The following is a 24450-nucleotide window of genomic DNA, read 5'->3' on the forward strand; positions in this document are numbered from 1 at the left end:
GGTACAGGTTAACAAAAGGTTTAAGCACTAAATTCACTAAATTGCCACTTCCCAATCGTCAAATGAAGAATACATTTTGCATATGTTAACGGATTATGAGCATATTCGGTTTAACTGAATGTCAAGCTAATAAATCAACAGTAAGAGCATATGATTTAGAATTTTAAAAAAAAATACTGAACGAAGCAATTATTATACATCGCATTCAAGGGATCAGTCCCGGCGTAGTGGTTAACATTCACGCCTTTCACGCCGAGGACCCGGGTTCAAATCCCAACCCCGCAGAAGTCATGAATGACCCAAGCTGGTTAAAGTGACTATAATCAAAACAAAAAACAATCGTATTTAACTTTCAGTCGATTTCATTTCGTCTAATACTCTTTAGAAGTGTAAAAAGGTTTATAAAATGACGCTTTTATGTTAAATTGTTTTAGTGCGTGAATTACCAAAGGAACAATACAGCGATCAATTGATTTTGTGGAATAATAAAATTTAGTTTGTTTTGAGAATTGAGAATAACAGTTATCGAGATTCAGCAATACAATTCCTTTGGGTAATTCTTATCAATAGATTTATGGATAAAAAAAAATAAAAATCTGATGACTATTGATATTGAATATATATCAGAATATAAAATTGGCCCTTAAATTATCGAGAAATTCCAAAGTTGCAGCAGACGATATTAGCCGTCGTACCAAATTTTACAACAAATATATTAACATCCAGTATTACTATTGTTAACCAGCAGAGTTTATAAAACTAGACTCAATGCAACTACCACAAACACGACTGTTGATATTGCGGGGATTGGCAAACCAACTTTTACACCGATATGCATTTCTTACTAATGACTTAATACAGTTGTTAAATTTAGACATTCTCTGAAATCCCAGCGTTTAATAAACCAAACGCAGAACTCCTTAGACAACGGCAAAACTTGACTTATACCTAGAAAATATTCCTTTTTCTAAAACGCAGCAGGATTTCATCTGAAGTTTACATATCGTATATTTAGCCCAATTTGTGGCAGTACGAAGTTTGCCGGGTCTTCTAGTTAAACATAGATTCAATTTTTCAAAGAAATTATAGTTGCGAGCGTGCGATGGATACGCCTGGCGTTTTGTTTTTAACTGCAACAAAATAGATATTTTCGGCAAAGAGGAACCCGAAATATTCGATGGCGTGTTAAAATTACTCTGACGACCTTGTCGTTAAATGCACGAATCCGATGTATTTGAATACGTAATTTATTCATAAAAATCATATAGCAATGAACACCAATTTTAGTTGGTTCCCATGCATTTGCATCCGCTAGCAGGTTAAACACACCGATTCGACGCTATTAGCGGTAATTGAAACAGAGCGTAAAACATTTCAATAAATACTAATCCTGTATTTGTACCAATATTATCATCTGACGCCAAATCATCTGCCACACAGACCTCGGACAGAGCAGGGCGGCGGCGGCGGCACCGGATTAATCAGGGTACACCGGTTTCTAGCCAATTATTGAAATGGTGTTCGATGCTAATTTTTTCACTCATACTAATCTAAATTATGCTTCTGAATGAAATGTTTCATGAAATTGTCAACAGTAAACCCGCGTTTGTGAGTCTTCCAAAAGAAAAGGACTGATGTCACTCTTTCTTTAAACGAAATAAATCATAATCAAAATAAATCATATTTTTCCCGCAAAATTTGTCTTATTGAGCAATCAAAATGCAGTTTAATCAAAAAAGATAGCGAAGAATTTCCTCAATCACAGGTTCCGACTCGAAACAGGGGGTTGACTGTATTTTCCTGCCGCGTAGTGGAAAATGTTTCAATCAGCACCGCAATTTCTGGTCTGTTGTTTAGAGCACACACGCTCGAAGTTTATGATGAAAATCAATAATTAATTTTCTGCTTAAGTATCATAAGGGAAGGGGTACGTGCCCGTCGATAGTAATGTGGCAATATTAAACATAATGACTCCAGACTCCTGTTTGGTTTGACGGTACGACGCTGTTCTAACTTGTTGGTCGTCATTTTCAAATCTCAACTGCCCTAATTCCTTGCCGTGAAGCATATTGAAACGAGAGATAAGTCTTTTGCTTTTGTATATCCTGTATATCCTGTAGGCTAGCAAATCTATCACTAATACGAGGTTAATAAAAGTTATCATTGGAAAAATTCCTGGAACTTGGATACAAAACCGATTTTCAAAATAAGATTGCCAGTTTACTCACCGAAAGAATAAGAAGTCCAATGATGCAGTACGCCTGAAATCCGATTCTAAAGATGATAAAACGCGATTTTAATTAAATTGTTCAATCCCACTTAAATTGAACCTTAATCAGTACACTTGCACACTTGTTGGAGCGGTTGAAGCTCACTCGAAGGCGAATCGCTTGAGGGGACGGCATCGTGGGACGCCGCCGCTGGCACTGACTGGAACGGAACACCAAAGTTTTATTCGTCCTCCGTTCGCCAATGTCGCCGCTCGCTGCTAGGCCGCGCCGTGCCGCACCGCGCCATGTCCTTTCGAAAGGATGACGACGAAGAAAGCATTAGCGGATTACGGCAAAATCCAGCGCACAAGATTGATGAAATGAAATGAATTGATTCAGCAGCAAACTCGCCATCCGCCCGTACGGGAAGGATGAAAAACGTGCAAAAGGATTTGATGATGAATGGGTTTCATACTGTACTCGAACAGCAGTCACAGATCTGTGATGGCAATTTAACTAGAAATGAGTTCATTAGTGCTGATGTTGTTGATGGAGATTATTGCAGATAATTTCCAGAGTCGCGGCACATGGTATGTGAAAATTTGTGAGCATATCAATACTAAGCATAAATATAAGTCGATGTTTGAACACAAGCTAATCCGAAAGGTTTCATTAACATAAGCTTTGAAATTCTGAATTAATTACAGCAATTATAGTTATTACATGTTTCCACGGTTTACAGCTATTGATATTAAATTCTCCATTCCGTTACATTTCAGGTTGAAATCCGTGCTAAATAGTTGTCAGGATATATTAAAACATACCTCAGAAATACCGGTCTCATGTTCAGCTGAGTATTCAATCAACCATCAGGGAAACATTGCAAAACCGTAACACTTGACTAAATTTGAATAATGAATACCGTGCTAGTCCTTACTGGTGTCGACTTACGAGTTGTTGCCACCACCATCGGCACCCCACCATGCACCGCTGAGAGTAATGGGTTCCACACTTATGAGAAATGGTTCTAAACATGTCAATCTTAGTAATTTGCAGCTTTCATTTGGAGACAGCCTGCTGAAAAATAAACTCTCTCACACACACGCACACTTACACATACACACACATACACATAGAATGACCAACAGGTTCTGCTATGTGCAGTGCACTTCATTGATTCGGACACGCGATTTGGCTATTTTTTCATAATCTATAACTACTAGAGGGAGACTTGAACAGCCGGGATTAATGGCCCCACGATTCAACGTTCTACTTGAGGAGTTAATTGCTCGTGAACTATAGTTCAATGAACGATAATTACGCTAAACTTTACAAAATTAAACCGTAATTGCGAAAGCACAAATGAAATTGTTCATTCTGGGAACAAGCGATAATTAAAGCTATAGGCTATTAAAGACCAATACCGTATTATTGCATTTGATGGTCGTGGAACATTAAACCAATACAATGATTCTGATGAAACATCATGATTCATGGTTGCACGTGCATACAGGGTGTTCAATAAGTTCGAATACACTTTAAAAATGTGTTTATAAATGAAAATACAAGATATTTTCTTCTGAATCAATTTTTATTGAAGCAGTATTTATTGAGAACCTTTACGACATATTTGGTGGAAGCATCCCCCTTTGTGTTTCATGACGAGCTTGAGACGTTTCTCAAAAGAATCACACGCGGCACGCACCTGGTCCATGGGCATCTCGTCCCAGATCTTGGAAATGAGCTTCTTAAATTGGTCCATAGTGCTCACTTTATGTTCGCTCTGCTTGGCCAGCATGAATGGCCATACATAAAAGTCCAGGGGATTAAGATCCGGGGAGCCACAAAGTCTTATCGAGAAAATTAGTCAAATTCTCCTGACACCACGCTTGGACGATATTCGCCGTGTGGGCCGGTGCGCCGCCCTGTTGAAAGACGTAATGAACTTTGCCGTAGAGGTCACAAAGTGCCGGGCCGCAAGCTTCTCCAGAACCTTGGTCTTATAGTACGCGGCGTTGATTTTCACGTTTTGCTCGATAAACACCAGTGAAAGCTTCCTACGCTTGGATACGGCCCCCAAACCATCACCGACGCGGTGCTCTGGAACCGCAGGATGTTTATGTGGGACGGGGGAATGCTAGCTAACGTTGGTGCCCACAGCTAACGTGGCGTGCCGCGAAATTATCAGTTTTGCTCTGTCCAGCCTCTTCTTCGTTGTAGCCTCCGTTACCCCGTGAGCCTTGCGTTTCTAATGCGGCTTCCATCCCAGGTCCTTTGCCATGATGGTGTGGGCAGTCCCGATCGACACATCCAGGTCAACAGCGGTCGTCCAGATCGAGCGGTTCATTTTTCGACGAACCCGCTTCCTCACCACCTTGATGGCTGCTGGCGTCCTCGCCGAACGCGGGCGCCCGGATCCAGCACGTTCCTTGGCCGAGCCCGTCTCCCGGTACCGACGGATGGTGTTATAGGGATTTCAACCGCCGAAATATGTCGCTCACCTCTCGCAAACAACATTACAATGTAGCGGTACACCTTCGTCGCGCGCGGTAAACAAATAACAAATGACATCAAGTCGACACCTTGAGCGTCGGTTAGCCTATATATAAGGCTAAAGCTGTCACCAATACCGATGCACAGAATGCACATGATGCGCACTTACACAACGATGAAAAGTTGTATTCGAACTTATTGAACACTCTGTAGATATTGTCTTTGTTAAAGCATATCGTAATTTAGGGACGACCAACTGCACGAATGCATAAAATCAGCTTTCCCGTCTCAATTAATTATTATCAGAACCGAATCGATTAATTACTCAGGTAGCTTTTCTCCTTGCATATCGATCGATAAAAGCCCACTGCACTCAGCAGTCGGCAGCTTAGTAACAAATATATTGCATAGCAGATCACACCGGTGTATCTTTTCGCTACTTCTTTCGGTCAAATATACTTACCTTCAAACTACTCATCGCGAATACTGTTCCCAATAATCCGAAAGACTTGATCTGCGGCTACATAAAATCTGGTCCTTCGAGCCGGATCAAAGGACTATTGGGAAAAGTATTCGCGATTTTCGCGTCGGGTGTGATATTCGCAAAGGTGATAAGTGGCCTGAGGGCCATAGTGAAGCCTAAAAGAACTGTGAGACATTTGTGCAAAAAAAACCTTTCGTAAACTCAAACGAACAAATTGTGATATAACGGTGATATAAAAAAGTACTCTCGTGAACCAAAATTGCAAATATACTCTGCTTGTGATATCGGGCAATAAGTGATAATTCTACCGCATCAGTGATATCGTGCTATCGAACTTGCCGCTCTTTTGTTCCATTCATCAGCGCTGGCCATTGCTGGATCCATCGACGCTGGGTTGCTTGGCTTGGCTTGGTTACCGTCTCGTGGCGTGGCTTGGGTTCTGGTTTCTACGGATAAGGTCTGTAAGTACGCTTTGCTTATTGCATGCATCTCTGAAGTGGTACGGTGCTCATTAGTGTGTCGGCAATAGTTTATTCGCAATTCGGGCATAATTAACTGGTTGAAACTAACGAAATTCAGGATTTTACTAAAATTGCTGGCAGACTAAGGCACGTGGTTGTATTCTGATCGATCCCTTTGTCCTGATAAGGATAATTCAAAATGGCGAGTAAAATCAAAAAGCTGACCAAGAAAGAACGATTTTGTATCGATTCTCTGCAGATAATTTCGGATTTGATAAAAAATTATTCAGAGGAGAAGGATAGAGATAATTTGGATTCATGGGTAGAGAGATTGGAATCGATTTTTGCTCAATATGAGGAACTTCGCGTTGAATTAGATTTATTAGAAGATGAGGGAGAAATTTTAGAACATGGCGATGGTGATGGTCATGATAGAACAATAGCAGCTTCTGGAAAAACACGTGCTGAAGTCGAAATTACTTACCTTACATTGAAGGGTTTTCTCCAATCAGAAATTCGCAAGCGTCACCAATTCGCAACTCAGACTAACGCTCATCCCGTCCCATCGACCCCAATGGCACCTACTAACCAGTTGCGAGTAAGATTACCGGAACTCAAACTCCCACAGTTTGGTGGATGTACGAAAGACTGGCCAACCTTTCGCGATTCGTTTAAATCGCTTATCGATTCTGCTCCGCAACTTAGTAATGTGGATAAATTTTCCTACCTGAATTCGTCCTTAACTAGTGAAGCCAAACGTGTGATAGAAGTGATTGACGTAACCTCCGAAAATTATTTAGTAGCGTGGGAATTGCTGGAAAAACGATACGAAAATAAGTACTTGATCGTTAAATCGTACGTAGAATCATTGTTCAGCGTCGAGCCAATGAAAAAAGAGTGTCACGATTCGCTTAACCGGTTAATCGATGAGTATGAACGGAATCTTTTAATGTTAGAGAAAATGGGGGAACGAACTGATAACTGGAGTACCTTACTAGTTTTTATGCTTAGCTCTCGCCTCGATCCATCTACTATGCGTCAATGGGAAACGCATCGAAAGTCCAGCAATGTACCCAGTTACGAGGAACTTATCGATTTTCTACGCAGTCATAGTCTGATATTGCAATCTGTCGTTGCTTCCAAAAATCGATCTTCGGAACCTACACGCTTCACTCCCTCTCTTCAACATTCAATAAATAAAATGAAAACTGCTCACCCAGCCGTCTCGCCTCCGCAAAATTCTTGCCCATTCTGCAAACAAATAGCACACTCACCTTATCATTGCGAAAAGTTTCGATCCATGACAGTTTCCCAACGTTTCGAAGCTGCAAAGAAAAATATGCTTTGCATAAACTGCCTATCACGATCACATTTAGTTAAAAACTGCTCTAGTGGAGCTTGTCGCGTATGTAATAAAAGGCACCATACGATGCTACATCAGCGGACTAATTCGAATCCACCAAATCAACCACAAAATGCCAACCTTGCATTGCCCGAAGTGCAGCCTCCTCTTTCGTCGTCCGTAGCAAGCAAGCTCTTACAACCCTCACGATCATCTAGTCATTCACAATCGCTTGAGAACCCAACCCCCACAGTATCAGCCTTTTCAACCAGCCACAATTCAATGCCATCAACCAGCCACCGATGTACGGTACCTACAACCGTATTACTTTCAACTGCGTTAGTGAAAGTGTTCGATTCCAGTGGATCATTCTTGTGGGCTCGTGCTTTGCTCGACTCTGGATCCCAACTAAATTTTGCATCGGAGCAACTCGTTCAAAAGCTAAACTCGAAGCGCAAAAAAGATTTTATTCCAATCAGCGGCGTTGGCTTGTCGTCTACAATATCCAAATACTCAACTATTATCAAGCTGCAATCGCATGGCACTAGCTTCAGTGCTAGTTGGAACTTTCACATCCTTCCAAGAATAACGATGGAATTACCTACTCAAACTGTTGACGTGTCCGAATTTGATTGGCCATCAGACATCACACTGGCTGACCCGTCGTTCTTTAAACCCGGTTCTATCGACTTAATTTTCGGCGTTGAGAGTTTCTACGATTTGTTGAGAGAAGGTCAGTTCAAGGGCAGTACTGATAAACCTTGTCTGCAAAATACTGCGTTAGGATGGGTGATTTCGGGCCGTATGAAATGCAATTCAAGGCCAGCAACCAGTGTGGCTCATTTTTGCGCTGCACCGTCTATAGAAGAACAATTGTCTCGGTTCTGGGAACTCGAGAGCTGTCGAATGGAGAGCACGTTGTCGGAAGAGGAATCGGCTTGTGAGAGTCATTTCGCCAAACATCCCAGACCGAAAATCGTCCGACGTTCTCTCTCATATTTTCTATGTCGTGTTCGAATTCTTGAAGATTCATCTGGCTCGTGCCCGAAACGCAACTCGAACGAATGTTTACACGAACTAACACATGGCCGCGCTCGAGCTATCGCGCGTGTGTGCGATGCGAAGCAAAGAGAAATGAAAACTCGAAATAGTACAGCTGCCAGATAAGCAAATGATTCCACGCAGCTCTATGGAAATTGAATTTTTATATCAGAATTTTTTTAAACAACTTGGCAGCTTGGATTACTTGCAAAACTCGCCGTCAAGTTTGCATTCGAAGTTTGTTTTGTGTCAAATTTTCATTCGTCTAGAGTTTTTACGGTACCGGCGCGACAAATTTTTGTTGATTGAAATCGTTTGACAAAATATTTAGTGTTTCTCGTTGCGTTCGTTTGTTTCGGTTAAATCGGTTGTTAGAAAAACGTGATAGTTGTGATTTCAAGTGTCCTACAGAAGAAAAAAAATTATAAATTAAGTTATTCAAAGCCTGGACATTCAAAGGCTAGTGTTAAGCTGATCAAGCTGATGTTTATAATTGCGAATATTTTCGTGTCATCTTTATTTGAATGTTATCGTATTTCTTTGTTTTTTTCACAAAAGTGTTAAAAGTTTTACGCGTGAAAAAGTGATCCAAAATCAAAAGAAAACATTGTGACCATGACCAGTGTTCGGATCCATATGTTTTTTTCCAGCTAGCTAATGTGGTACGCTATAAAGCGTACGAAGTTTTTTGTTCCGAGCTTGCCATTGATGGAAACAAGTTTTAAAAAGTGTCATTTTCGGAAAATCGTGTTGTGCAATACTGTAAATTTCCTGTATAGGTTCAAGCATGACGCACAATTCATGTTTGGTGCGTAATCTGGCGTACACGAAGCACTGCAAATTGTGGTAAGAACGTTCCATTCTTTTATATAAATTGCCATAAACATATAAAAAAGAGGCGAACCAGCCATTGGCTGAAAGTCTCTGAAATAAAGAATCAAATCATATAAAACAGCAACAAGCCATTCCTGGTGGTACGAAGGGATCTTCTACAAATAAATGAAAATCGTAAGCCTGTAATCACGAAAATTTAAATTTAAATGCTTTAGACTACCAAAAGTTGCACATGGTTAGACTGAAAAATTCATAGGGCTCAAAAAATTAAAAATTATAAGGCATATAAGCAAAAGAGTTATTTTGCAACATTCTAAAAAAAAGTCACAACATTGCAGGGTTTAACCCTTTATAAGGCAGTGGCAACTATATTGCCACCAACGAAAAATATTGTTTTTGCTTTTCTAACAATATCGTTTTAGCATATTATGTACTCAATATGTTCTGATAGCCTTTGGCAACATTCTCAATGTTTTTAAATCGCTGAATTTGTAAAAATGGTAATTTACGAACCACTTTTATGAAAACAAATTCTGGTTTCTGAGTGTCAACAGTAAATTTGGTTTAAATTCGTAGAAAAATCATTAAATTGGAAACTTTTTGGATGGTAATATTCAGTTTACGGCGTTTTGTGATAGATTATGCGGATTTATCCAAAAACTAAGAACCAATATTCGAGAACATGTTTTTTGGGCTTAACGGGCTGCGGCAAATATATTGCCACCAACGTCTTGCGCTAGACGGGCAGTGGCAACCATATTGCCACCAATTTTTTCAAGTTTTCCAGCTATTTTTCCAGCAAAAAAAGCTAAATGTTAACGAATACTTCGTATAGTTGTAAATTTAAATGGTAGAACTAGATCAGTTTCTTAAAAGTGATCCTGCGAGAGGGTGGCAAAAATATTGCCACCAACGTTTTACGCCAGACAGGCAGCGGCAACTATGTTGCCACCAACGTTTTGCACCAGACGGGCAGTGGCAAATATATTGCCACCAACGTCTTGCGCTAGACGGGCAGTGGCTATATTGCCATCAATTTTTTCAAGTTTTTCAGCAATTTTCTCAACAAAAAGAATATAAATGGGTTCTACCGAATATTAACATTATGTTTCGCTCAAGTTTGTGTTAATTCCACGGGTAGTTGCCACGGCCTTATAAAGGGTTAAACTACACTTTTGTACCAGATAGTTGCGACTATAGTTTGATACGGGCACATATTTACTTAAAATTTTTGGAAAACATGCTGAAAAAGCGCAAGCTCTGGTTGAATTTAAATGCAAAGGATAGAGCAACACAGGAAATAGAATATTGCGTGCAAACATTATCATAACGTAGATATGAAAGAGTGAAAGCGAACTAGTATAACAAACTATTTAAACTTACTGAAAGGAACTTTAGAAAATTCTCGCTACATATTTTGTTTCTTTGCAGTTTCCACATACCTTAAAACTGCATCGTATATCCGCAAATCTATTTTTCCTTTAGGATTTATCATTTTTTAGTGATTTTTCTCTTTTTTAATGACCACTCCAAAAAGTTAATATGAAAAAGGTAATCTATCTAATCTTATTTCGATTAAGGTTTCCCAGAGCGCACTGTACTATTATAGATACTTTTTAAACTTATATTACTTTTAGAAAATTATTATTTAATAATAATTAGGCCATTGCAAATCATTTTCAAAGTTTTTGTCACCCCCCCTTGAAAAATCGGGGGGCAGAAAAATAATTTGTAGGATATGAGTCAAATTTTTTTTTATAAACTCAATTGTCTGTGGGCTCTACAGTCTGAAAATCTCGAAAAATGAGTGTACAAGTTGAGTTAACGCTTCTAGCACGAAACAAAAATGGAAATTCAAACAATGGAATTTCCGAAATCGTCCAAAAAAATTTTCCTTCGTTTTTGTATTTTTTCGTAGATTTTTGCATAGAAAATAATAACGTATATATTATAAGCAAGAATAGATTCGGTTTTCACGTTCAAACTTTAAATAAAAATGCTTAAACCCAAGTTTTTTTTTTGCTCGATTAAAAAATTCACTTTGTTTCTTTTTCGCTTATGGCGTCTGATACCAGCATTTCCACCTGTTCTAAAAACTCGCCTACCACTGTAAAGACAATTTTGTCGGCAACTCCAGCGGGCACCTCGAGCCTCAACACCCCCTCGTACATGGCATTCTAGAGCGTAAAACCGAGAATCGCGCCCTGTGGAACACCCGCTGTCACAGGTCGCTCCTCGACCTTCTCTATGACGGATTTAATGGCGTTGACAGTGGACTTCACCTTACGGAAGCCAAACTGCATGCTTCCCAGTCCGACATTACCCTTCACAACAGGCGTCAGCCTGTTTAGGATTACCCGCTCTTGTAACTTGCCTTGCGTGTCCAGTAGGCAAATTGACCTGTACGATGAGGGCCAATCTTTGGATTTTCCATTTGTCAGGAAATTCGCATACTTCTAGCCAGTTCTGAAGCGCTTCTCTAAACATATCAGGCTATGCTTGGTTCGCCGTTTTGAGTGCCATATTCAGAACCCCGTCAGGACCTGGCGCCTTCTTCGTTTTTAAACCCCTCGCAATAGCAATAAGCTCCTCATTCGTGACCGGAACGAGGATATACGAGACTTTTTTTCTACCGCTGTCGCCCACCTTTTTGGCTGAGCTAGCACCGGGAGCCACCTGCGGTCTAACTGGGATGTTAGCCTTCGGTGGAGTCGACTTCGTCGGCATCGCCCCCGTTTTCGGGGAGCTTGTCTTCTTGGGTTGCTCTCCACGCCCATTCCAAGGGGATACGTTCCTTTGTTGGCGGTGTTCTCGCCAACTTGCTACTTTTGGCAAAGACATCATCTTTACGTCCAGTAGCGCCCTCAGTCGTGCCTAGAGACCAGCCACGGTTTTAGTGGGACGGATGGCAGCTGTACCATTAGCCTACTCGCCGTTTTGGGAAGGTGTCACCACCATCTACTACCTAAGGTAGTAGAGTAGGCCCGCCGTGTGCCCTATAGCGTCTAATCCGACCGTTTTCCCGCCTTTCCAGTATACCATAATTTGGATTTTCCTGGGATTGATCCTAATGTGTCCACGGCACTCCCGACCTGGCTTTGTGGTTTAAAGTCCTGGGCCCTAACAGGACACTACGACGTCTGCAGCTGGCTTATGGGGCTTGAGCTGCGCTCGCCCCTTATTCACCACTGCTCTACCATGCTCTACCACACATGCAGGCACTACGTGCCCCCTCTCCCTGTTAGTACACAACCGAGGGTGCAACTAAAGACTGGTAGTTGGTCGACCCAGGACCCGGTTGAGTCCCAGCTGGCATCGCATGGAGGTTGGGAAAAAAGCTCCCGGTCCCATTTTAATGGCAATATAGGGTCGTACAAAGCCAAACTGACGTTGATCGGCACTATAACCTCGCTGGGTTAGGGCCTTCATCGCCCCCGCTTGACCACCTGCTAGTTCTTATCGGTCCCTCTCATACCTCTTCCGCCGTCTTGCTGGTTGAGATGCGGTCGGTCCGCTACCTCTTTGCAGCCAGCTTAAGCGTCTTGTCAGGCGTTACTGCTTTCTGCTTAGCGTTAAGCGGTTTACTCACCTGACTTGACGTGGCCGCAGTTGTGTCACTACTTGCGACCTTGGTTTTAGCAGCTCAAGCCTTTCCACCTCGGCAGCTATGACGATAAAGCAGACGCTCACCGATAGCTTCTTCATGTGCATGGACATTAGACCGCGAACTGAAGAACGAGTACAGCTCCCCGGCAACCTTTGTGCCTTTTCCAGTTTATTACTAGCTGGAAGTGACACAACCGCTGTCGCCCGCTTTTTTGGCGGAGCTACCACCCAACAAACATTTTGGTTGTGTAATAGCTGATCAAGCGCTTGTTTACTGGAAATGAGCTGTATAATGGTTGAATAAACTGCTCTTCAAATAAAATGTTTGTTGGGCAGCGACAAGCACCTGCAATCTAACAGGAGTGTTAGATTTTGGTGGAATTCACTTCTTGGGTGTTTCCTTCTTGGCCCGTAGCCGTGACGTCGAGCGCGCTTATTGTTGCTTTTGATAAAAACGTCGTCTTTACCAACAGTAGCTTCGTCGGTCGATTTGGACCGCTCGGTAAGTTTAGTAAACTTATCCATGCAATTAGGTCCCAATTCTGGGCCGCTGTCTCCACTCGTATTATGTAATCGTTTTTGTGTAAGGTAGTAGTAAAGTAGTAAAATAACACGACTGACTGCCCTATAGCGTCTGAACCAAATCCATTCTGCTCATTCAGTAGACCATAATTAGGACCTTCTTGGAACCAAGCGTAACGTAAAGTATCCTATAATACCCTGTTAGCGCACAACGGAGAGTAAGACCAAAGATTGGTATTTGGTCGACCCTAGACCTGGGTGTCACCCGGTCTTGACCGACCCACAAACCACTGGTTTAGGGCATTAACGGCACCAGTAGTGTAGCCTTTTTTATAACGCAGGTTTGAGAAAATCTTGTAAAGATAACACCTCCACGATGTGGGATTCGCAAGGTGCCAATTTGCGCCTACCTACTAAAACTACTTTTCCTCAATTCCTCCCGGGATCACCGTTAGGTATTACTTCGAGAGGGAGGACGTGTCCAAACGCTTCGTCGTCGTTACACGTGTAGGATCAAGCAACACCACTTGTTGTGCCCTAACTACTGCACCCGACACCTAGACCCTGTACCACCTAGCTGCCTACTCCGCCCTTTAGTTGACCCTAGCTATACTATGTCAACGCTATAGTTGTTCCCGCTCTAGCCGTTGCAACTCGGCCATAACGTCCCTCGTCGCCCTATCGACAGCGTTCCACACACTCTGTTCCGCACACATCCTCTGCACGATGTTCTCGGCGATGGTGTCGACTCCAACGATTGCAAGCATTTCACGTCGAGCGGCATCGAAACGCGAAAAGTGAAATATCACGAGTTCCGGCGTTTCCTCGGCTACCATACACACGGGGTAAAAGGGTGACCCTAACCTCCCACATCTGTTTACGTACTTCTTAGAACACCTATGACCTGTCAAAAATTGCATGAGGTAAATCGTACCTCGCCATGTTTTCTGCCGATCCAAGATGAGATATTTTGGATTAGCCTATCATGGGTTCATCTGCCGTGCTCGGCAATGCTCCTTTCCCTCTGCCACCTACTTATAGGGTTCGGCCAAGCTTTATCCTGAATAATTCTGCCAATGACACTCGCCTATAAGTATGCGTATAGAGAGTATACCCGTAATATCACCTATCGCTTGTATCGACATGGTGCGATACCCGAATGCAACGTACAGCGCCATCAAACATGCCTGATTACGTTTACTGCGCGGCGCTGAAGCCCATACCGGTACACCCTGCCTTAGCAGCAATATGGCACTTTTACTACTGCTAGGTCCATAGCCAGTCGGCATAATCTTAGACAGCGCAGTAGCCGCCATTGACGCCTTACCACAAGCATAATCCACATGGCTGGTGAAGTTCAGCCTATTGTCTGCTATGACACCCAGGTACTTCATATTACGTTGAGAGTCAATCACTTGTCCCCCTACCGTAATCTTTGCCTCTGGGGCCGTCTTACGGTTGCTGATCATTACAGCCACCGTCTTATGGCGTGCCAACCGCAGATTATGCTTATGACCTCTAATGTCATCATTTCCACTTTCTCGAGGAACTGTTAGAATGATATCGTCGGAGAAGCTGGTGATCTCGACTCCATTGTGCAGTTTGAATTTCAACATGCTACATGGCATTCCACAGCGTCGGACCGAGAATCGAGCGCCTTGAAACCCCCGCGGTCACTACTTCTTTGCACCATCAGCTGTGTTAGCGTCCGGATCTCATAGTAGCTTCTAAGTAACCTGCATATGTAGATGATCTGATACCTTCATCCTATACAGCGTTAGCGCAATCGCAGTCCAATCAGCGCTGTTAAAGGCGTTTTTGACATCGATCATGACTATGACACAATACCTGTCACCCCGCCTCGTCTGTCTCATAGGCTTCTCGGCCCTCTCTATGACAGATTTGATGACATCGACAGTGGACTTCCCCTTTCGGAATCCAAAGTGCATCCTTGTCAGTCCGGTAACATTTTCCACAACGGGCGTTAGCCTGTTTATGATTACCCGCTCCAGTAACGTTCCTAACGTATCAAGTAGGCCTGTACGATGAGGGATCCCTTGGTGGTTTCCCTGGCTTTGGAGCAGTACCAGTCTTTGGATTTTCCATTTGTCTGGAAATTGGCATACTTCTAGGCAGTTCTGAAGCGTCTCTCTAAATCTATTACGATATGCGCAGATCGTCGCTTTCAGTGCCTCGTTCGGAATTCCGTCAGGACCGGGCACTTTCTTTGTTTTTAGATCCGTGGTAACCGCAATGAGCTCTTCATTCGTGACCAGAATGAGGGTGTCATTCGCTTGACCGTACGGGTCCGCAGGTCACCTCTATGATCGTATTGCGGAAATAATCCTTCCACGATGACTTTCTGCTTGTGTAAGCAGGTTTTCGACGGAGTAGATGTACCCGTCATCTTTTTCATCCTCACCTCGTAAGCACCATCCCACGGGTTTGAATCCGCATCACGATATAGCTTTGATGGATTTCGATGGCGTTGAAGTCTGAGATATGATATATGAGATATTGACGCAAAATCCCCTAAATGGTAGTTGGCCGTATATGTGCCAACCCGTCCCATACGAGTCTTGCCAAACATATAGTTCAGTTTTTCCTGTTACTTTGCGATGGTGTACTCGTCATGCTTGTAAACCTGCGTTCTAATTTTAGAACAGACGAAGGATACTGTCGAACGAGGTATCTACGCAGTTCAGGAAACAATCCATGAGCACAAAGAGCCTCGGGAGATCCTTTATGATATATGTTTGTAGCAACGATTCCTCTTACCAGCCATTTTGCAGTCTCCAAAAATACGAAAATTTTTAAAATTTTGGGCTCAAATTCTAACCCCGCAGAAGTCACGAATGACTCAGGTTGTTTGGCGGTTCGGATTTTTTATTGTAAACCTTTTTCCTCTGTGTGTTATTATGTACATATTAGCACGTTGATATAGACATGCAGACATAACATTAGGGTAAAATACATACAAACCAACAATTCATGTTTATAAGCAAAAAAATCAACTTGTTCGCCACTACTATTAAAGTTTCCATGAACCTTCAAAGTAAATTTTAATGCAATCATTTTCAGCTGATTTGCAACAGCGAACCGCATATTAATTCCAAATTGAATTTACTACATGGCATGGGCGTAGCGACGGGGGGGGGGGGGGGTTTGGGGGTTCAAACCCCCCCCCCCCCCCCCAGGAGAAAATTTGTTATATACTTTCAAGCTTGAAATTTCACAGCCAGCTGTTATTTAAAGCACAGGAAAATGTACGGAGCTGATTGTACGATCCCCGTCGGCGTTGTGAACTGGGAACTCGGTGGTTCGTGCTGTTTTAAGCCCCATTTAATTCGATCTTGGGCTACTCGTCGCCCATTTTTCAGGCATCTCTGAAGTCGCAGTTTTTAACTTAAAAAATAAAAAATGTCGCTATAGACCTGGACGAGCCATCTCGCACGTTGAGGCTCTCTGTGTCGGTGGGGTTGTTGTATAGAACCGTTTTCCTTACGACGTGACTGGTTCACTGTAGTTTACCGACTTTCGCCAAATGTACGTTGGCAATCTTCCCAAGCAGGGGATGTTGCCCTTGATTCATGTACCTCCGCTACTCTTCGCGTTCAGCTTGTACTTCGTCAAATGTCGTCCGCAAAGGCGCGTAAGTCCTCCGTGAGCATGGCCTATCGGTCTAATAGGGGGCTTGTACATTGTCAGGTTCCTAAGGTGGCTTATGCCTCCTTATCGCAGCTTTTGGCGAAGCTCAAAGTAGGCCCGTTCCACCTGCTTTGCAGTAGTAGTGCGCTTTACATGAGCAGAGCTAAATTTCTTGACAAGAGATGCTTATCTCCTAGTGAAATTTGGTCTGCTAATCCCGGGAAGGTTACCGGTTTCATAAACCATAGTATACCTGACTGGGAATGTGCAGGAGCAAATGGCTAGTTGTCTATAAATGGCAATTGGCTTGCATGGCACGTACGGTAAACAGGGATATACTACAAAAGTTCAAATTAATGGACAAAGTAGTGAAATCCCCTTCAAAAAAAAGGCCCGTTACGCTTGAATATGCCGCTGGATGTCCTTATTTGTGTTGTTGTCCGCGGCTACCAGCTATCCCACATACACGAGCTCATCTACCACTTCTGATTCGTTGCCGTCAACGATTACCGTCCGCGAAAAAAGCATGTTCGTCATTTGGTCCGCGTTAAATCAGACCAGACCGAATCGCAAAATTTAAAAGAATGAGTTAATGACAGCAAACGATCAAGAATTTTCTAAGCTACATTTTACTCTAATAAGACTACATAAATGTTGCAAACAGCCAGTGTTATGAGATGATTTCGAACAATTAATAGCTACAAACCATACAGAGCAGTAAATTTTGAACGCATTTTTCTCGAAATAAGATTTTTGTTACTTGGCTCGGTCTGACTTAAAACGACCAATTATTGAGTTATTATCAGTCATGTAATTGGTATTCGACGCGTTGATTTGCCCAATCCTGCTAGGCTCCGCCTTCAGTCTAGCACAGATGGCCTTCGTCGCGGCAAAGTTTCTGTCACCGGATTAGCCACCTGGTAAAGTCATCTGCTTAGCCAAGAAGTTTGCTACATTTACTGAGAATCAAACCTCTCTTTTCGAAATTTGATCGTCGGATCACCTTAAGAGCGATGTTGAGAATCATACAGGATAAGTTGTTCTTAAGCACCCTCACTGCGTTTCGAAGAGACTCAGTTCTATGGACTTTAACAGCCTCTTCCAGCCGAGATTCGAACATACAACGTACCTTAATGCCTGCTGGGAAGCCATAACTTTAACTCTGTTATTTCAATTTGATTTTTTGTTTGATGAGCAAAGCAAAGCCGTGGGATTAAACGTCCTTTCTAAGACTTGACCCTTCTTCATCGACAGACTTCGCAGTCGGCTACTAGAGTACAGGACAGTTACGACGGGGCTAGTGTAAAAATCCTACTGACTCTATCTTGCAGCATCGTCTAGCCGAGATTCGAACATGCGACGACTGGCTTGTTAGACCAGCATCGTACCTCGAAACCAAATAAGCGGCATTTGTCTGAAGAAGAACACTCAATTTGAACCAAAAAAGTTTTTAACTGAAAATAATTCTCCATTTCCTGAATAAGCTGCTTACGGTTAGGCTATGCCAGATTTGTTCTTGTAAACCCCCCCAAGGAACTTTTCTGGGTACGCCCGTGCTACATGACATCACATAGTAATGAGCGATAAAAATACAAAAAAATATGACAATTGAATTGTTTTCTAACACTATTATTTCACTATTTTTTATAAAACATTTCTTTTGGACACAGTGAGGCACACAGACAATGCTCACACCATGCGAATTTTTTTTTTTCAAATTTTTTTCTATTAAATTGTTAATCTATCCATATGGATTGACTTTGAATTATTCTGAAGTATTAGTCAAAAGTTAAATTGACTATGATTAGTTCTTTATATGAATCTATATGTAGATGTGAAAATATTCGGAATTTTCAATCATACCCAACAATGATGTATCCTTTATACACACAATAAACAGCACGGCCTCTAAACTACTCTTTATATCCAAAAAAATGTTGTTTGAACTGAATTCAAATGTGTATCTCAGCAATCAATATTCGTTGTCTCACTCTTTCCACCTAATAGGGAACAGTGAGACAAAAAGACACCTGTGGCTGTAACTAATTTAGCTTATGACCAAAACGACTGAAACTTTCTTTCAGATAATTAGAAGGATATACCCTTCAAATGGATTAAAGCGCTCGTTGGTAGCTATCATCAATTTTTTTTTCAAATTTTTGGAAAAAAGTGTCTCACTATCGACGTCTCTCCCCTACCATGCGTAACGAATTACGTGTGATTGCAACTGAACGATTTAACTCTTGGCGAACAACACATTGCAAAAAAAAATTAATCTAAACGTCACCATTATACATCCCACATAGATGGATACATTGAAGGTTTTTGTTTGCACAGGTAGACTATTGTCTGTTGGGTGTTATTATTTTTAATTTGTATTTTGTCTTGATCAAGGCTTAAACTAAATGGACTGGAAATCTTTAATTTTCAATTTCATATAAATTTTTCATGCACAAATTTTGATTGTTTTTCTTGTAATGAAAAAACTTGTGTTGATTTTATAGTTATTTTATTAGGTTTGGAAGTTGACGTGATTTTGTCCAAAATTTTGTTGTTTACGTTTCGTGTCACTACATCAAAATTGCATCTAAACTATACTAAAATTTATAGGTGTATTAGTAAAATACAAAAATAGAATAAAAGAAAAGTCGAAAATTTTCCTTCATTCAATTTAAACTATGTCGGTTTTCATGTCAGTATTCACAGACGTATACATCTACATCTATTGTATTTTGTCTTTTATTTATTCTGTTTTGTTCCACTTTCGTTTCGGTTTAAAGTTTTACATTTCGCCGCAAGATTGTTTGGTTATGTTTATAAATTATTCTCATATATTTTTTTTATTTTCTAATTCATCACCAATAATGCTAGACTGAAAAACTATTACACAATAACTTAAAAATTAGGTTGAACACTAAAATAATAATTATACAGGATTAGTTTGAGACAGAAACTAATTTTAATAAAAAGACAAAGCTTAAGAAGCATCGAAATAAGATTTTCAAAGTTGTATTAAAATAATACCAAAAAGTAGAAAATTTAAGTTATTAAACATTGAAAAACTCTAAACATAATGTCAACATGTGCTCAAACTTGTAGAACGTGTAATTAAAAGTATCGAAATGAGAAAAGAGACATACATGAATTAAATTTATATTTAATTCTAAAACGCAATAGACAATGCGATACAGCATTGCCATACAAATTCATGACCATATTGAAAAATTGTAATAAATTGATAAAAATTTATATATTTAAACACAGCCGCTCTTCAAATCAGTTTCAACGCAGAATTATGATTAATATAATAATAACAATGATGGAACTTATATGTTACAATTACTGAATCAAGTATAAATATCTGTGTACCAATAAAAACAAATAATGTAAAAAACTATAATTTTATATTTTTGTACTGAATTCAAATTGATTGAGGCAATATGTAAACAACTTTGAATATCATATGGCATATCGTTGTATTTATAGTTGTATTTGTTGTATTTATAGTTGTATTTGCTGTATTCAGGTCCCATTATAACGAACTTTTAATTAAAATTTTTGTCATGAAAATAAAGTTTTCAAGAATTATGTAATACGTTGTTTTTCTTGATCTCCGAAATTCCCTGATCCACTATTTTGCCAGTAAATTTTCGTACCTGTCATTTAAACAATTGTAGTGCCCTTTCAATAGCTTTTGAATTTATGAGCGCGTAATTTTTCTGATGAATAATTCCACACTTATTAACCAGCCGTCGATATTGAAATCAAGTTTGTTTGAATATTTATTCTGTTTAAGGAGAAGCCGTGGAATTCAATTGTGTTACTTTAGTATAATTAAATAAGGAACTCTACTAACACTATAAGACAATAATTGTTATTTACAGTGGGATTCTGATTTTGTCACTTCCAGATGTTGTCTGCCCTTGGTTTTGTCTACCTCCGATTTATCACTTTTTCCTGATTTTGTCATGTTTTTCACCCGATTTATATTTGTCAAATCGAACTGTTTTTCTACTTGGATTTGTGTTTTGTGCAGTGACGCAGCGTTAATTGGATTCGTAGACAGGGGCAGGGAAGAAGGGGTTATCTTTTAATTTGATTTAATTTTATTTTACAAGTCTTCGATTAATTCGTAGACAATCGCTACATATTACTTATTCTATGTTTTGTACACATGCAGTCAATGGACTTTGAACGAAAACACTATAAATATATTCGATGTCTTCTATTTTCTGAAAAAACTCCAAAGGAAATATTCCGGGTTTTTCTCGGACATCGCTTGTTTAAATGTTTATAACTCGTGACCTAAGAATCATATAATTAAAATTTTTGGATGAAGATCCAAATTCTTAGCAGTTTAAAGAAAATATTATCAAAAAAGTTTGTCATAGTGGTGGAGAAAAATCGGAAAACAATGTTTAGGACATACGGAAACGGAAAATTATCAAAATACTTTATTCTTATTTATAAATTCCTAATCTTTTAGTGGTAAAAATTGCAGTTTTTTGTTCTTGAGCCCGTCCATATCAATTAGCTTCGAGCTACAACGCTGGTCTAACAAGCCAGTCGTAGTAGGTTCGAAACTCGGCTAGGCGGTGCTGCTAGATAGAATCAGTAGGATTGTTGCACCAGCCCCGTAATTACCCTGTTATCTAATAGCCAACATGGAGTAGGCGGTTGTAAATGCCATAAAAATGGTCAACGTGGAATGTAAGCAGTTCATTAAACATTATCAATAAAATAATTAAAATAAAAAAAAGTCCCAATTTTGTCACTATCCCATTTTTATCATCCCTGACTTAGGCTTATACAAATTTGAAAAAAAGTTTATGTCCTGGTCTCAAAATATTGTTGAAGGAGGGGGGGGGGGTGCAAGAAAAAAATAATAACATTAAACCTTCAATAACCAAACAAAAGAGAAGAAACCAGCGTTTCTTTTTCCATATTATTAAAATTTTAATACAAATATTTTGTACAGTACTTAAATTTTAGTTCAACCCTTTCAAACTTCAAAATTTTTCGACCCAAGCACATAAAGTAAGCATCCTGGTAGAAATGAAGCAGTTTGATAATAGTGGAGTGCCACAGGATCACCTTAGAGAGCCACAAACGTATAACTTGACCTTCATTTTGTTTTGAACCTCCGTGTCACTCCGTTAGATACCTTGCTTTTTTAATAATCGAAATCCGTGTCACTTACTAGTTCAGAACTCGGTAACCACGACATAGTATCGTAATCTAACCATAGTGTGAAAATGGCAGTTTAGGTCCCTGCCACTTTATTACTTGGAACACTTATGCTGTGCTATCGACATGTTTTAAGAAAACAAATCTCTGAAGCTATTCACGTTTCTTGGTCAACCTTTTAGTGAATATCAGGCCTCTCCTTTGTATATTAAGGATGCACACCGTTTCGAAAATTTCAAGTTTCGAACAGTTCAGTGACATCTTGCATGCTGCATGCATCCAATGAATGGTAAAAACTGTATCGTTGAGTTTTACGTCCCCTACCTCCAAAATTAGGGTAGTTACTTGGACATTACGGAGTAAAACGACCAATTTTGAGCCCCGAAACCCCGAAAAAATGTGTTTCTATTTTTATCTTATCTAGTACCTTTGAGGGAAAAAAATAATCCCACTGCAATTCAAAAATCTGAATATCTCCGTCAAAAGCGGTACCAAATTTCACTAATATATTGTTTAATTGACTGTTGCCTCCATCCAATTCTTGTAAAACAAGGTTAATTAAAATGGCATCAAGCCGAAAGTCTGATTGCAAGCACCCCAATTTTCGACGTCGGGAACTTAAACATTAAGCACAATAGTTGCCTGTGACTTGCAGCAGTATCAGAAGGCTTAGTTGGTGAAAGAAAGTTGATCGAGACTAACGAGATAACTAAAACTTTGCACATATTGGATAATTTAGAGATGTAAACTCATTGAACTATGAAGAAATCCGCTTGTCACTAAAAAATGCAACAGACTAATATGACACTTTATTTTTTTGCCCCTTCACATTTCGAAAATTTTCAAAGGGGGGGGGGGGGTGACATAAACTTTTTCTCAAATTTGTATAAGCCTTATTACTCTATTTTGATTAATTGATTTACTGATTTTTTTTAGATTCACTTAAGTGGCTTGTTAAAAAACATATCGACTGACAAATTCATACATGAAATCAATAAATTGACTTGATTTAGAATTTTAGTTTACTGCTCATTGTTATTAGAATATTAGTTATTTGATTTATTTGCTTATTTAGATCATCTAAGAAAAAGAAAGAATCAACACGTGCTAATAATATTAGTTAGTTGATTTATTAATCGATTGATTTACTGATTTTATTGATTTATTGATTTACAGATTTATTGATTTAAAGATTTATTGATTTACTGATTTATTGATTTACTAGCTGTAACCCGCATACGTCGCCTCGCGTCTAATTGAGAGCAAATCGAAGGTACGCTATGTAACTCTAATGCTATGTTACTACGTTACTTTTGCTCGTCTTGAATGCAATCTGATATGATTAGTTTGAGTCTTTGCCTAATGTGGGCGATTGTTACCACAAATATATGAGGTCCCTCGTTTTGGCTACATACAAGGCTCTTATATATTTAGATTAATTTTTTGACTCAATAATTTATTGAATTTTTGAATGTTTGGTTTATTGATTTATTAATTTTATGATTTATAGACTTATTGGTATTTTAATTTATTAGTTTATTAATATATTGCTTTGTTGATTTGCTTTAGAATGGTAATTTACTGATCATCGTTATTGGGATGTTACTTAGTTGATTTATTAATCGATTGATTTACTGATTTATTGTTTTATTGATTTACTGATTTATTTATTTGTTGACTGATTGATTTATTTATTTTTTGATACAATAATGTATTGAATTTTTGATTTATATTGATTTATTAATTTTATAATTTCTTGATTTTTTGATTTTTTAAATTTTTGATTTGTTGATTTATTAATTAGTCATTAATTTAATTACTTATTGGCTTTTAACCACGACCCAGTTATATTAATTACTAGCTTATAAATAATTAAATAAACATCCTATATCGGTAGTACACTTCGGTTTTAATTAATAAACCATTATAATCTACTCTAGAGCACAGAACAATAATTTAACCTTTGAAATTACCAAGATAAAGCTTTACAAAAAATAGCTTAATACTAATCTTTTCTATATTGAATTTCGCTTTATGTTATTAATAATAAAAAGTGAAACAAAAAATATCAATTTTAAATTAAAATTATATTTAAATATAATTTTAATTTTGAACCGCACTAATGAAAGTGATGCGCCCTAGTAATGCGCGTCATAAACAAACATCTCCAGCGACCGGTGCCGGTCCGCCATCGCTGCTAGGTGAAAAAGGGTTTCAGTTGTATTTGTTTTGATCAAGTCCGCTTCGAACGCCAGCCAGCAGCAGCGGCTTTGCTTCAAAACAAATACAACCAAAACGCACTCCCGTTTTCCTGGTCCCGTATTCGGGGCCAACAACCGACCCACTCGTGGGACCGGCATCGATCCAACTAGAGGTGCTCGAGCCGGATTCATCGGATGAATTTTCAATCCGGCATTTCCGACATTTTTGTTGCAAAATCGTCCGACAACGGATTCGAAACGGACCGACATGTCGGATCGATGTTGAATTGACAAGCAGAGTTGTGGAATCGATGTGGAATCAATATCGGACCAACCATTCTTACAGGGATACGACTCGGGATTCCACCGGTCGTTTTGTTGTCGCCTTACCGAAAAGAGACTCGGTAATTGCTAAACTAGG

The sequence above is a fragment of the Sabethes cyaneus genome, chromosome 3 (assembly GCF_943734655.1).
Source record: "Sabethes cyaneus chromosome 3, idSabCyanKW18_F2, whole genome shotgun sequence".
Taxonomy (NCBI): domain Eukaryota; kingdom Metazoa; phylum Arthropoda; class Insecta; order Diptera; family Culicidae; genus Sabethes; species Sabethes cyaneus.